The sequence below is a fragment of the Delphinus delphis genome, chromosome 5 (genome assembly GCF_949987515.2).
Source record: "Delphinus delphis chromosome 5, mDelDel1.2, whole genome shotgun sequence".
Classification (NCBI taxonomy): domain Eukaryota; kingdom Metazoa; phylum Chordata; class Mammalia; order Artiodactyla; family Delphinidae; genus Delphinus; species Delphinus delphis.
Window position 1 is genome coordinate 63282799 of NC_082687.1, and position 16390 is coordinate 63299188.

A 16390-nucleotide genomic window follows, 5' to 3' on the forward strand; every position below is an offset into this window, starting at 1 on the left:
ACTACTGAGCCCACATGCCACAACTACTGAGCCCACGTGCCGCAAATACTGAAGCCTGCACGCCTAGAGCCCGTGGTCCACAACAAAAGAAGCCACTGCAAGAAGCCCATGCACGTTAATGAAGAGTAGCCCCTGCTTGCTGCAACTAGAGAAAGCCCGCGCACAGCAATGAAGACCCAGTGCAGCCAAAAATAAATAAATAAATAAATTTAAAATAAATAACATATTTATTTGCTGGTGTTTACATTGCTTTTTCAGTTCCAGTGGGGTAAAAATGTAAAGTAAATAAATTAGTAACCCTCATAAAGAAATCTCTAAGCAGGCTCATACATGGTTAAGTTGCCATGTAAACTGGTATCACCTCTTGGGAGGGTAATTCGGCTTGGGAGGGTAGACTCTTGAAGACTTCATTGTGCACACACTTTGTCCTAGCAACTCCATTTCTAAGAATTTACCCTACAGAAATATTTGGGGGAAAAATATATATATACATATATATGTGTGTATGTGTGTATATATATATATATATATATATATATATACATATACACACACACACACACACACACACAGAGAGAGAGAGAGAGAGATGGTTATTGTGGCACTATTTGCAATCGCAAAAAACTGGAAACAGTCCAAATGCTCATCAGCAGGAGTTGGTTTTGGATGTAATCATAGACATATAGTTTCTAAAAGGGAAAAAATGGGGGGAGGGATAAATTGGGAGATTAGGATTGACATATACACACCACTATATATAAAATAACTAATAAGGACCTACTATATAGCACAGGGAACTCCACTCAATACTCTGTAATAACCTATATGGTAAATGAATTTAAAAAAGAATGGATATATGTGTATGTACAACTGATTCACTGCGCTGTACAGCAGAAAGTAACACAACACTGTAAATCAACTATACTCCAATAAAAACTTTTTTAAAAATAAATGTTTCATATAGATAAATATGGCTTAAATAGTACTGTATATTGGTATAAAAAGATATCTAACATTGTACAATTTTTAAAAAGCAGATTTCAGAACAGATCATATAGTATGCACCAGTTTTTAATTTTTTAAAAAGAGTATATGGGAATTCCCTGGCAGTCCAGTGGTTAGGACTCTACACTTTCACTGCCATGGGCCTGGGTTCAATCTCTAGTCAGGGAACTAGGATCCTGCAAGCTGCACGGTGTGACCAAAAAATAAAAAGGGTATACATTGGTCTGAAAAAATATCTGGAATAATGTTTCAAACTATTTGTGGTGATTTGGGAAGTAGGATGACAGGAGATTTCTGCTTTCAAATAATAATTTTCTTGCTATTTGAATTTTTTATTATAACAAGAATTATTCTTTCAAAAACTGAAATGTAAATATATGGCCAATCCAGCAAATGCCTTATGTACCAGTTAGCCTAGGTCAGAGTTTCTCAACTTCAGCACTGACATCTTGGGCTGGATAATTCTTCATTTAGGGTCACTGTCCTTGCAGTCTAGGATGTTACCAGCATTCTGGCCTCTACATTCTGGGTGCCAGTAGCACACCTTCCTGCCCAGTTGTGACTCCAGACATTGGAAATGTCTCCTAGTGACATGGTTGCCTTACATAGCAACCCAGTTAAATTTGAATTTCATATAAATAGCAAATAATTTTTATAAGGTTGTCACATGTAATATTTCTCTGTTGCATCCTATAATTTTATTTGCTAAATCTGGCAACTTACCTGGGGCACTAGTTGTTCTGGTTGAGACCCACTGGCCTTAGGTGTTACACTGCTTTGTTGCCTTGACTTTTCTGAAGATCAGTCTTGATACAGAAAACTCCGCTTCTTTGTCCCTCTCTGCACCATGATATAGCCATGGGCTGTAGGCTGATTGGAAGTCTGCAAAAAGCCAAGTCATTTTCCTGTTACATCTCTTGCACTGTCTGCCACCAAACAATCAATAGTATCCTCCAGAAAATTCCCTCATTCAGACTAAGCTCCACAGTATTTTTCTGAAGAATTGCTGGGCCAGATAGTTTTGTGTAGAAAGAATAAATCCTGTCCTTCTGCTCTGGTATGATTCTTTCTAAGCTAGATCAGCCACCTCTACAAGGTCTATGCTCTAAGCTTTGAAAAAGGAATTGTAAGACAAGTTGACAAAGGTTTAATGAAAGATTACAAATACATTATGTCAACTTAATTCATAAATTTAGCATTTACTAAATGTCATTATATATTTTTAAAAACTTACAGACTATATTTTCTCACTTCTCAAGAAATCCTGAGTATGCAGAACAGTTATTGAGAAATCATAACTGACAAATTAAATAAGTTACTTACACCCAAGTATTTTTAAGAGAAAAATATTCGATTATTACCATTTTGTATGGGTATATATATATATGTATAATATTTGATGTGGCTGCATTTGAAGTTGATTGGTAGGATGTAAGGTAGGGCCTTGAAAAGCAAGAGTGCCTGAGGTCTCGGAGGCCTAGGCAGGTCTCTCCCAGAATTTCTTAGGAGTGACATAGGTTGTTTACATATGCTGGGGAGAAAAAGAAAAAAATAATAAACTAAAATTGATTTTGAGAGGTTAATATATTGACCATATCATCGTCTAATTCTAAAATAACCCCCAAAATTGGATGGAGGGTAGGAAATACTATGATTTTCTAATTTGTATGTTCCCAAATTGTTCTAATTTTTCTCAAAAGAATGTGTACTTTTATAATATAGAAAATAAGAATTTTTAAAGTAAAATAAAATAATCTTGGAACATCTTATAAGAGTATGTTTGGGGAAGTGAAAAATGTTACAACTTTTTTGGAGAATAACTTGGCACTGCCAAAATAAACACACACACACACATAAACACACAAGGCTTTTGACCCAACAAAATCTTCTAGTGTATATAGATATACAAGTATATTCAGTCCAGTGTTTTCAATAAAATTAGTGGTTAAAATATTAACCAGGTTTATTTTGTGGAATGGGCTTATGGGAAGGTACTTTCACTTTCTACAATATGCATTTCTATATTATGCAGCTTATAATGTTATATTTAAATTATAGGCCTCAAATTTGCTTATAAATTGTTTCATTCATTCAACAATCATTCAGTACTTACAATGTGTCAGGTTTACTCTTTTGAATCTTCCCTCACCAATGCAAATAAGGAGATGACCAATTGAATGTTTTCTGGGTACCAAGGAATCTACATGGTGCAGAAAGACCGGGTAGAAGATAAAATAGAGGGTGCTGGGGCTTCCCTGGTGATGCAGTAGTTAGGAATCCGCCTGCCAATGCAGGGTACATGGGTTCAGGCCCTGGTCCGGGAGGATCTCACATGCTGCAGAGTAACTGGGCCCTTGTGCCACAACTGTTGAGCCTGTGCTCTGGAGTCTGCGAGCCACAGCTACTGAGCCCGCGTGCCTAGAGTCCATGCTCCGCAACAAGAGAGGCCACCGCGGTAAGAAGTCCACGCACTGCAACGAGGGGTGGCCCCTGCTCGCCGCAACTAGAGAAAACCCATGAGCAGCAACGAAGACCCAATGCAGCCAAAAATAAACAAACAAATTTTTTTAAATTAAAAAAAAATAGAGGGTGCTATTTGAAGAGTTCCTTGATCACAATCCTAAGGAACACCTGCCACACCAGCCATTTGGAAAAGAAATTAATAGCTAAAGCTAATTCCTTTAACTGTCAACCACCACCCTCCAAGATCCAGAGGTTTCAGACTGAAAGTCAATCGAATTACCTCACCACTCACTCACCTTCCATATAATTGTTTTAGTGAATATAAACTGCTATCTTTGCTTTCTATATTCGGAAGCTATTAAATGAGTAACAGTCCCCAGGTTAAATAAACAAACCCGGAACTTCTTCAAGTTTATTTTTAACATGTAATATAACTCAAAAAGAGACAACTATGTGGTCACTCTTGGTGGTTTATGCAGACAGCTGTGGTGACATTGATTACTCAACGTCAAGGAACAGTTAAGAAAAAATGACGTTCAGTGATTAGGGAATGTGGGACCAACACAGACTCACTTTGTTCTCACAATATCCCCTGTATAGGAAGTATGGATAAAGATAATTCATGTATGGGGACCCAGAAAATGGAGGCCGCCCCAGCAGCCCGGCCCAGGTCACAAATCTAAACCTGAGTCAGCCTGCACTTCCAGGAAACGCCGCACTCTCAAGGAAACCTAACACACACAGATCACAGTCCTCTAGCTGAGCTTTAGCTAGCTCGCCTTACCCTGGAAAATAGGACCTACTAGGCTTATAAGGAAATCACGCCCTGTTTCCTGTTGCCTCTTCTAAGTGCTATAAAACTCAATCTGGCCTAAAACCCCTCGGAAAGAGGGATCCACTCTCTGTGAGCAGCATCCCCAATTCATGGATGGTTTTCCCTTCAATACAGTTCATTGAACGCGTTACTAAATTGTATTATCTTTGTCATTTAAGAGTATGGACTCCCATTTTACAGAAGATTCAAAGAGAGGTTCCATGTCTTACCCCAGGGAAGTGCCATGGAGTCCAGCAATCTGGCATTATCTATGACTATGGCAATCAGTCCAAATACTAGCCAGCTGAGTCTACCAGGCTGGGGCCCAGAGGGTACCATGTGAGTATGGGAGCCCCAGGAAACTCTGGAATTGTTTCCATTGCTAAACTGACCCAAAGGCCTTGAATTTGTACCTATGCCCCAACAGTTTTAAAGCACTGCTTTATATAGAACTGTTTATTATAACATTTTCAAACATAAAGCAGAGAGACTAGTGTAATGAAGTTCATATATCCATCATTTAGTAAAGCACTGTATTTTTTAAAATTCAAAAACTTGCTGAGTCATATGAGGAGGTCCATAAAAAAAGGTAGCAAGAGAAAAATGCAATTGGTTTGTAGTCTATCTCTACTATGAATTGGTTTGTAGTCTATCTCTACTATGAATAAGCTATGTAGCATTGGATAATTCATGGTGCCTTGTTAACTGAGACATAAAACCTGGAACCTGGCAGGGATTTGTGGGGACTTTTCAGACCTTATATCCTATACTTTTATTCAAAAGTTCTGTCATTCACTCTATCTACAAGTATTAAGCCACCATTATCTCTTGCCTTAATTAATGTCCCTTTGCCCATTCCTGCTCCTCGACATTCCATTCTTCACCTAGAGGCCTTAAAAAGTCAACTTTTAAAAATGCAAATCAGATCATCTGATCACATCATTCCTGGGATAAAATCCCCTCAGTGTCTTCACATTTCTTTTAGGGCAATGTTTGAACTGCTTAACAAGTCCAATAAGAAGCTGCCTGACCTCGGCTGCTACCTCTCCTTTCACCAGCTCCACCACATTGGCCATTTCCAGTCTCAGACTATCTCCACGTGCTGTTCCAACTACCTAAATGGTTCTTCTGGGCCTCAGTACTTACCCCCATTGCAACACAGACCCACTCTGCTTGGGCAGCTTGTTCTCATTTCAGGAATCTGCTTAAATGTCACATCTTCCAGGAAGCCTCCACCTGAACTACATCAAGTCCTGCTAAGCCTCTATGTGCTCTGTTAGTACCTGGTACTTGGATGTCGTGGCCCTAAACACGATTTATTTAATTATGCATGGCAGCCAATCCATGCACCTAACCCAGTGTAGGCCAGGACAGGTTTACTGGAGGAGACACTGACTTCGTAAGCAGGTAGGGTAGGGGGTCCCCAGAGAAAGAGAACCAGGCATGGCTTTCTTGACATAAGAGAAGCCATTTTGGGCCTAAGCCATTTTGTGATCTAAGCCTGGCCACAATGATTGCCCTTGAATGGGTCTCAGTAATTAATGATCTTAAGGGAAGTGAGGGAATGGAGGAACAAAAGAAAAGCAGTCAGGAAGCAATAGTTCAGCAATAAAACAGAGTCCTAGTTCCCCCTCAAGGGGTATACATCACAATCTGATATTCTGAGTTGTGCAGGAACTGAGGGCCCCACTCAGGTGGAGGACTGAATGATGATGTTGACCTTTTCTGACTTCCATCAACTAAAGCTTGGACTCTGTCAACTTTTGCACCAATTCTAGCCTGAATTCTCCCTTGCTCAAGCCCCTTCATGAATATGCATATACCACCCAAGCCCCTTCATAAATATGCATGTACCCTTAGCTTAAAAATTCCACATTTTGCTGTTTGGAGAGACACTGCTTTGGGAAAGATCTCTGGTGTTCTCCTTACTTGCTGCAAGTAATAAATCTGTTGATGAAAAATTAATCAGTCGATCTAAGAAAGAAATGGAAAATTTTATTCGAGACAAATTTGAGGATTATAACCCAGGAAGAGCATGTCAGAAAGCTCTGAGAACTGTTCCACCCTTTAGAAGTCAAGGCACTGTTATATAAGCTTTTTTGAGACAGAGGGCTGGACATCAAATGAGTCATTGTGGTAGGTCATGTGACCTCTTACAAGATCAAGAAGTAATGCTATCTTTTAAGGAGTTGTCTTGTTGATGCTAGAAGTTCCTCTTTAAGGATGAGCAGGTATTCCTCCCCCTCCCAGGGGAAGGTTGGTGATGCATAATGCAGATATACAATGCGCAGTGTGGGGAGAGAGGAGTCCAAAGGGCTGAGAAGATTTTTTGTTTAAACTTCTCTTGTCTTGACATAAAAATATGACTTTTATTTCACAAATCATTACTTCTTCCAGTCTTTGGCTTGGTTGTATCTTTTGCCCTGACACCCACCAAGAAGCAAACCCAGTTTTCGGGTAACAACTTTGTGGAGGAAATCCATCCAACAAGGCTCCAATAGTCTTATTCTTATATGTGGTAAGTGGTTCACTGAGGGAGGGGAACTCTTTCAGTGATCTTTCAGGAATATTCAGTTACTGACATTCCTGCTTGATATTCTGCCAAACTAACTTAGCCTGTGGTCAGGTACCATCCATCTTTTCCCATTCACAGTGAGCAGAGCAACTATTGGTCAGTACCAAGATGGGCTGGTTAGTAAATCAGCAGGAACTGGGTAAGCCCCCCCTTTTTTTTAAAGACGGAAGTGGGAATTATAGTAAGGAGGTAGACTTTTCCTTAATATAGCCGCAAAACTGAAGCATAACTTTTTTTTTTTTTAGAATAATCACTGATAATTTGTCAGCAAGTATAGATCATCTTAATCTGGAAGTCCAAATAAAATGGGTCATTTACACCTAGAGAGAAGTTTTAGTCCAATCATTGACTATCATTATTTTACAATAGTCATAATTTAGTTCTATTTTGTTAGTTTCTATAAATATGAATTTAAACACTGAAGTATTATATACTTTATAAGTATTAGATTCTGGAATTTTTTGTGATTCACAACTAATTAGAAACAAACTTGTAAAAAATATCAAACATTCCAGAAGTGTACGATTTGAAAACTAAAATTTTATATATCACTCATACTCAAGAATAAGTAGTGTCAATAGTTACATGGTTAAGGCTTTTTTCTAACCATATATGACATACATATAAAATACATATTCAAACTAAAATTATTACATACTGTCCTGAACTTTTTTCCTTTAATAATAGATCTTGAACCTGTCATTATATGTAGATTTGTCTAGTTCTTTTTAATAAATTCCCAGAATCCCATGTATTAAAATTTTAGAGCATTCCAAGAACAAAATTAAATATTTGTATACTGAAATTTTCTTTATGTTGCACAAATGAAATTCATTTATTCATCGTTTTTACTGGGTGTGTCTCCTAGAAATATTCCAGTAAAGTGTGCTCAGACCTAAAACCCACCAAATCCAGTTATATATAAAAAGATCAAATTGAATTTCTTGGAGGAATCTCCCCAAAGTAGAGTTGTAGGAGGATAGATAAAGTCAGTATAGAGAAATAAAGAGGATGTTTCACATACATGTTTATTTGGTGCATTTGTGACATGCAGTTTCAGGAATACAAAGAAAATTATTTTCCCATTTACAGGAGTGAGGTCTTTAACTGAAGACAAGGTTTTGATAGAATAGATAAACTAAAGGACATTGGTTTGCATATGCAGATCACTTCAGAGTGACCTCCAACATTCCTCTGGAATTGGTTTAGTCTGGAGAGGAACTCTACCCCGGACCCCTGCTTTAAATACTATAGAATAGTATTAAATACTGTAAAAACCTGTTAGAAAATAATCAGATTTTCTTTTCAGATTGACATATTTTGCTGAAATTTTTTTAGAGTTTAGTTTCTTTAAGTATTTTAGGAGTTTGGATTCTTGTCTCTCTGCAAGGAGAAACAACAGGGGAGGAGAATGACCAGGTCTGTTTGCAAAAGGTCACTTTGGCTAATGCGAGGGAATGGATTATAGGGAAAAGTAGCAGCCTGACTGAGGTTTTATAAATAACGCACGAAGTTTAAGTCATTCCTTGGCTCAAAAGCCTTCATCTCATAGTAAAACCAAAGGCCCTTCAGTGCTCAATCTCTCCAGCACCCGCCACCAATTTTGGGGGTGTTGGGCTGCACCCAGCCGGCCTACAAAGCCTATACTTGCCCAGCTTCAAGATGTTAAGAAAGAGCCTGGAGTCAGCAACAGAGACATCAATGGTTTAATGGATGGGGGTGAATTTAACATGTCTGAAGCAATGTCCTGAAGCGACACCCCACTGTTTGCTGCAGACAGCGGGTGGGATGTGGGAGCAGTCTTTTCTCCTGGGGGGAGGGGAAGATTGCCAGTTACAGGGGGAATAGACATCATGTTGGTTCATGGACTACCAGGGAAACTAGCAGAGGGGCCCGCCCCTCACCCAATCACTAGCTTGGGCCTGGGGCAAGTAGGTAGGAAGGTCAGTCATGTGAGTAGGGTATGTACAGAGAGCAAGAGAACAGCCATCTTGAATGGCCTGACCAAGCAAGGAGCTTCCTAGGGCAGGAGTTTTATTGTTTTGTTCACTGCTATAGGGCCAGTGCTTAGCAGAGCTTCACATAGGCATGCTGATAATACTGGTTCATGAGTAAATGGTTCTTTCATTTGGGGATAAATTTAAAAATTCTTAACCTGGTATCCAAGGCCTATCTGGGGCAGTCACAGCCTCATCTTATCATCTTTGCCCAGGGCTCTTGCTGGGGTCACACTCACTTGCTTTAACTTTCTCAGGCTTAGAATTCCCTGCCTAGAAGGATCTTAATGTCCTCTTTTCTTGTCCAACTCCTTTTCAAACTTCAAGTTTCAGCTTTTATGTGATTTCCCAGGAAGCCTTTTCTTGCCACTTTTAGAGACTCTTAACAACAAACACCAGTTTTTTGCCTTCTTAGTGTTTATCATAAATAATTTTTCTTTTTATCTATAGAAAAAGCATTTTGAAAATTTCTAGACTATTTTTTTAGAATAGTTTTAGATTTATAGAAGAATACAGCAGATAGTACAGAATTCCCATACACTTCCACTCCCAACATAGTTTGCCCTATTATCTTACTTTTAAAATGGCACGTTTGTTATAGTTAATGAACCAGTATGTGTTCATTTCTTTCAACACATTATTAGTATTAAGTAAAGTCCACAGTTATTCAGATTTCCTTAGTTTTTACCTAATGTCCTTTTTCTGTTCCAGAATCCCATCCAGGACACCATATTATGTTTATTCATTGTCATGTCTCCATAGGCTATGACAGTTTCTCAGACTTTCCTTATTTGTGTGTGTGTGTGTGTCTGTGTTTAATATTTATTTATTTATTTGGCTGCACCGGGTCTTAGTTGTGGCATGTGGGCTCTTAGTTGCAGCATGTGGGATCTAGTTCCCTGACCAGGGATCGAATCCAGCCCCCCTGCATTGGAAGCACGGAGTCTTAACCACTGGACCACCAGGGAAGTCCCAGACTTTCTTTATTTTTGATGACCTTCACAGTTTGAGGAGTACTGGTCAGGTACATTGTCGGATGTTATTTTTTTAAGGAAACTGTTTATTTAAGAATAATTTCTTAATAGTAATTTAATTCTCTTTGAAAAATTAGTACTAGTTTTTCCCAGTACACTATAATCTCCATGAAGTTGGGCCATGTCTGACTTACTCACAGCTGTATCCCAGTGGCTAATACATAGCAGACACTCAATATAAATTGCTAAATGAATAAATTATTGCTCATGAAACAACATTCCTCCAGGAGGTATCATTGGAAATTCCTACTGTTAGGAATTCTCCTCAGGGCTAAGTATGGCCTTCTTAGTATATCATTACAAATCTTTCTTAGTATATCAGTACAAATCCATTCTCTCTTCTAGTTTAAATTCAGATTCCTTCTGTCCATTGCGTTTTTCATATTATTTTACTTTACAATATGTCTCCTTTAACTCAACTTCTTTAGCGTTCATTTTCATGTATATATGGGTTCATTATAGCTAATCCTTACTGAATGTTGTAGAGCATATCCAAGGAGCTGTAATTACAGCAATGTATTTAGAAGGAAAAATTCCTTCTGAGAGGCTTACAGTCTCCTTGAGAAGACTAGATATGTACATAGAAATAAATATCAAAAAATGAAACATTGGGTAACCTTGGAAATGAATGATATAAACCTGAAATACTTACTAGGTCTCTGGGAACAGAAAACTCAATGGGACCCAAGAGAGTAGGCTTGAAAAAAATCCATAAACAATGCCCAGCTTTCTGAGAGCACTTGGTTCTGGTAATGGATATTCAGTTGTCAGCCCTAGAACCTGAAAATCTTTATAGCATCTAAATAAAAGGTATGTGTCAAAGGAATATGGTAGAAGGAATACAAGCTTTAGAATCAAAATTCCAGCTCTGTCCATTATAAACTGTGTGCTTAAGAAATAGTGTGTAAAGATTCTGATACATCTTTAAAAAAATCATCCAAAACATGGAAATAAGGCAAAAAGAAGCATGTGTACCTTTTCAATGTCATGTCTGAGTTCTATCTTAACAGGTCTGCTCAAGGATGATTTAAATCTCTAGGGAAATGACCACTTTTGCTATGTTATTTACTATCAATCAGGCACAGACTTTGTGAAGTTAATGTTAACGTGTAGATTTTTGTCTGATAGAGAGGAAAATGATTTCTCTCCATCAGAAAAGATATCCCCAAAGGCTATAGTTTTATTGCCCTATAGGACATTAACTAGTTGTGTCTCTCATCTAGCAAATATTTTTTAGCATGTCTTTCCTGGCAGACTTTGTAAGTCTCTGTTTTCAAATGGTGAGCTTTACCATCTGTCTGTTCCCTTACTGATAAGTTAAACAAATCTTTCACACACACACACACACACACACACACACACACACACACATATTTCTCTGAGAGCCATATTTTAACTTTGGACAAGTAACTAATAAATATCCTCTTTGTGTTCAGTGTTGTATGGGAAAAGACCTTTTCTTTGGCAAAAGATCTGCCCAGTCTCCACAGGTTACAGGGCTTAGTTTTCCTGCTTATACCTTACAAGCAAATTTAGTTTTGAACATGAGAGGTTTAAGATGCCCATAAGATATGCCGGTGGAGACGTCAAGGAAGTTCTAAACTTAGAGTTCAGGGAAGAGGCCTGGGCTGACAATGTAGGTTTGAGAGTCATTTACATCATCAAGAAGGTATTTACAGTCATGAGTATAAACAGAGAGGGATGAAGGAGTGGGGAAAAGAATGAGAGAAGAAATAAAGACTGACACAGAATTGTTAACATGATACAATACCAAATTGGAACTACAACATTTAGAGACCCACAGAGGATGAAGCGGTAGCAAAGGAGACTGGAGAGGGAACAGACACACCAGAGAATAAAACAGTATAGTGTTAGAAAAACTAGAGGGCTGGGTCAAATGCTGCTGAGAGGCTGTGTCAGATAAGGAGTAGAACGCATATATTAGATATGGCAACAAGGAAGACAGCCAGGACTTTAAAAAGGTCACTTAGTGTGGAGTGATGAGGACAGATGCCCGGCTGGATGTGAATGGGTTGAAGGGTAAATGGAAGCTGAAGATGTGGAGAAAGGGCTTCCCTGGTGGCACAGTGGTTAAGAATCCACCTGCCGAGGCAGGGGACACAGGTTCGAGCCCTGGTCCAGGAAGATCCCATATGCCGCAGAGCAACTAAACCTGTGCGCCACAACTACTGAGCCTGTGCTCTAGAGCCCACGAGCCACAACTACTGCAGCCCACACGCCTAGAGCCCACGCACTGCAACGAAGAGTAGCCCCTGCTCACCACAACTAGAGAAAGCACGCGCACAGCAACAAAGACCCAATGCAGCCAAAAATAAATAAATAAAATAAATAAATTTATTTAAAAAAAAAAGATGTGGAGACAGTACAAGTAGAAAACTTATACTACAGATGTACCTGAGACTTCTGCAAGAGATTTAGACTCTACAAACAATAATTACGTTCCTAGCAGGATCCTGCTGATCGCACCAAAGTGAAATCCAACAAGATTAGATGCCTGGTACACACCACACTGTGCTACGTTATAGAATTCTTGAGAGCAATACTTGAGGAAGCTTCTGCTGAAGTGGAATGTGGGTTCTAGACCCTGACTGCCTGGGCTCAAATCCCAGCTGTCTCATTAACTAGCTCAATGACCTTGGCAATTACTACAACTCTGAATCTCAGTTTCTTCCTCTGTAAAATAGGGATAGTTAGTAGCACCTGCTTCATAAGTCGGCTTATTTGAGATAATATCTCAAATAAAGACTGTGTTTGTGGGACTTCCCTGGTGGTCCAGTGGTAGAAAATCTGTCTTCCAGTGCAGGGGATGTGGGTTTGATCCCTGGTCAGGGAACTAAGATCCCACATGCCGCAGGGCAACTAAGCCCGCATGCCACAACTACTGAGCTTGCCCGCCACAACTAGAGAGCCCGCGTGCCACAAACTACAGAGCCCACACGCTCTGGAGCCCGCACACCACAACTAGAGTGAGAAAACCCACACACCACAACTAGAGAGAAGCCCCCATGCCACAGCGAAGAGCCTGTGTGCCGCAACAAGACCTAACACAGCCAAAAAAAAAAAAGACTGTGTCTGTCATCTATGCTTGAAATTTCTCAGCTTGCACTTAACTGCCATGAGGGAGAGAGGGAGGTCGAGACAGAGACAAAGACTTGGCTAGGGCCCTGGTGGTCCGGGGGTTAAGACTCTGCGCCTCCACTTCAGGGGGCGCCGGTTGGAGAACGAAGATCCCCTATGCCTCATGGCCAAAAAAAAAAGAAAAAAAGACTTGGCTAGGGAATTGTTGTAGCTATCTAGGCACTTTCGCCAGTGGTGCCTTGTGTGTTGTTCTTAGCAAGAAAGGAGTGATATAGTAAACCAATCTGACCAACTTCCTCCTTGTTTTAAACCTGTCAGTGTTTCTCCACAGTAAAGCCCTCAAGTCCTGGTTTAAGATAGTTTTTATTCATATTCTTTTTATTCTTAAATGTCCCCTTATAAAAAGTTTTCCTCTATTAATCCATTTAGTCCCTGCTTTTGAGATCTCATTCCACTGAGTTTTAAGAATTCTATAATCTAAAGTCTTGCTTCACAGAGTGTAAGTCCATCAATCAGCAGCACTGTCATCACCTGAGAGCTTAGTAAAACTGCAGAATCTGAGGCCCGACCCAAATCTACTAATCAGAAATTGCATTTTGACAAGCTGTTCATGCATATTAAAATTTAAGAGTCACTGTTACAAAAGAGGTAAAAGGAACTTGGGAAGACTTCAGGGATCCAAGAATTTTTGCACCGAAGTAGGACAAATTAAAACTAAATCTACCATGGAAATGTTTTCCAAAATCAGATGTACAAGTTCAAAATAAAATTTGTGACATTTTGTATACTCATTAAAGTGACTTGCTACAGCTGAATATTTAAACTGTTTTTTAAGTATTCAACTTTTTCAGAGAGCTGGCCTTTCATACTGATAAGTAGGACTTAAATAATGACAATGGAAAGGACACATTCTTTATTTTTAGACTCAGCCCTGGGACAAAGTCATCTCCAAGAACATGTGTCAGATAGAAGAGGTCAAATGGTTTCTTTTGCCATATTTTCTTTTTTTCCTTCCAGAATCAATGGTAGCCACTTTTTAAAATCTTCTTTTCCTGTTTCTAAAGAACTCATGTTCCACTGCTTGTAGACAACTTAGCATTCTCTATGACAATTTGTTCTTGTATTGTTCCACACAAGAATTTGATAATTTTTAAATGCCCTTTCTGTGAACTTCTTGGTTTCAAGGAATTTTTTGTAACAACATCTACCTACAACTCTATTCATCAGGTTTGCATGTACATTTTATATCATTTATCGGAAACAGCTTGTCAGTTTTAAATAGTTAGGAGTGGGCGCAAAAAGATATTAATAAGTTCATTATGATGAGCATAGCATATACTACTTGGACCTATTTGAAATGTGATTAATTATGGAAGGCATTGGGAGCCCAAAGTACAGCTTTATCCAGTATGGCTGGCATCTTCCTTTATCTTACAGGAAATGGCCAAGAGTGGAAACCTGGAGAGTTAGGATCTGAACAAGAAGCCCCTGGTCCTTGACCGATTGTTGAGGTGTGATGGGCTGGGGGTCAGGACACCTATTAAACTGTTAAAAATTTTATAATTAGGTACTTTCAATAGTCTTAAAATTTCAGTTATTTCCCCCAAATGAGGATGTATTAAAAGTGATCGTTTTGTTCCAATGTAACTAAAGTAATATATTGGATTAGACTATTTTATGCCCATCCCTGTGAATACCACTGTCCTGGTATCATTTACTGAGCATACTGCCCCAAATAAGCCAGTAATCTTGAATGCCATTTCCCCATTCTCTCAAAGCTCCTTGTAGTAGAAAGAACATGATTTTAGAGTCTAGAGATCTGAGTTTAGATACCAAGAGAGCTTCATTTTTTTTCTCATCTATAAACTGGGACTCTTAAATGTTCTAGGATTAAGACGGATTTGTACAACTTGTGCCCCGTAATCATGAACCAATAAATGTTAGTTCCTTTCTCTGGCACTGTCTAAAATGTCTTAATCCTTCAAGAAATATTGCTGGGTGTAGAAGGCAGAAATGGTTTATGGAAGACAGCCCCTAGGGCACTGTTATCACCCTAGCAAGGATCTCCTCTTTTCTCTACCTGCCCTTGGAATTCCCCAGCTACAGCCTTGCAATGTTAAGAATCACTTTGCCCACAGCAGAGGCAGCTTGTGAATCCAGTGGAGATCTGAGATGAAAATGCTGCCCCAAGCCATGTGACGATGGTCATACATTTTAGAAAGGAACATTATATAAGCAAACCCTTGGAAGTTCCCTTTGCTCTCAGTATAGCCTTCAGCAGTGCCTGCAGCCTCTGGCACCATGGATACCGCCTTTACTGAGGCAATAGTCTCCATTGTTGTGGGCAGCCTCCCAGAGTAATTGGCAGTGGCAGGGGTTAGGAGAAGGAGGAAGGCCACAGAACAAACATCAAAGGCAATTATCGCAAAACCCAGCTTGTTGTGAATGGAAGCAGTCACCAAGAATGTCATTTTGGAAATAAATTCCTTGGATAGATTAAAAATTTGATAGTCACCAAAGTAAAAATGTTACCCCAGAGTTTTGACAAAAAGCACACTAGCATCTGCTTCCTGGGGTTGAGTGTTTCCTGATTTGCAAATACACTCCTTCCTGGTACCTAAAAAGCTGTTTTATTATATTTCCAAAGTACTGACATCTGTTTTCCATTCCACAGTAAGTTCATACATTCCTTCCTGCCAGCTTGCAGTAAATAGTCCTGCAGTACCTACTACGAGCAAAGCTTTGCTTCAAGGTAATTTGAAAATTTGATAGAGGTGGGCAGGGGAGCACATTAATTCAAACCAGGGATCTTACACAAATCATCACCCTGTCAATTATTTTTGTCAGTAATGGCTCCAGGCCACTAGGAAAAATTCTTCTTCAGGTAGACATAAAATCTGATAGATCTGATGTTTTGAAGGTCCCAGAGAATTCAGCTCCCCTTATTTTCCTTGCTCTTAATATTGGGAAATAGATCCAAAATTCAAATGGTCTTGTTTTTAGTATTTTATATGCTTATATTTTAGTGTATATACTTCTCAACTTCCTTTTTTTAGTAGTACTCCTACATATGCTGAAAATTGAGACCCCTACACCTTATTCTTTTGCAACTCCCATTTTTTATTTAACAACATATTCTAAATATCTTTTCATATCAATAAAATTTGTATTTTTTCTTTATATCACGTCACTAGCTAAAATTAAGCTTACTGTTATATTTATATCTATCCTCTCCTTATTTCTATTGATTGTCATGTTCTCCCACCATAATTTAAGCTCTGGAATGCAGAGAATTTGTTTTCTGTGTTCTCCATGTCTGAAACGATGCCTGGCACATAGTCTGAACTTCACAGTTGTTGCTAAATGAATGATTGAATAAATAACAAAAATATCTTACTTTAAG

At 38.9% G+C, this 16390-nt stretch overlaps 1 protein-coding gene across 3 annotated transcripts in view; it reads right to left on the reverse strand.

Moving 5' to 3' along the window:
* The window catches only part of LOC132425944 (RE1-silencing transcription factor-like), a 191574-nt gene that overhangs the window by 41126 nt on the left and 134058 nt on the right, over window positions 1-16390 (reverse strand). For 2 of the 3 annotated variants that reach the window (XM_060012461.1, XM_060012460.1), the window contains one exon: window positions 1729-1887. The gene's annotated coding sequence lies outside the window, so the exon portion shown is untranslated. Of the gene's footprint in view, window positions 1-200; window positions 690-1728; window positions 1888-16390 lie in introns of those variants that run through there. The other variant, XR_009519554.1, reaches the window with a different exon arrangement.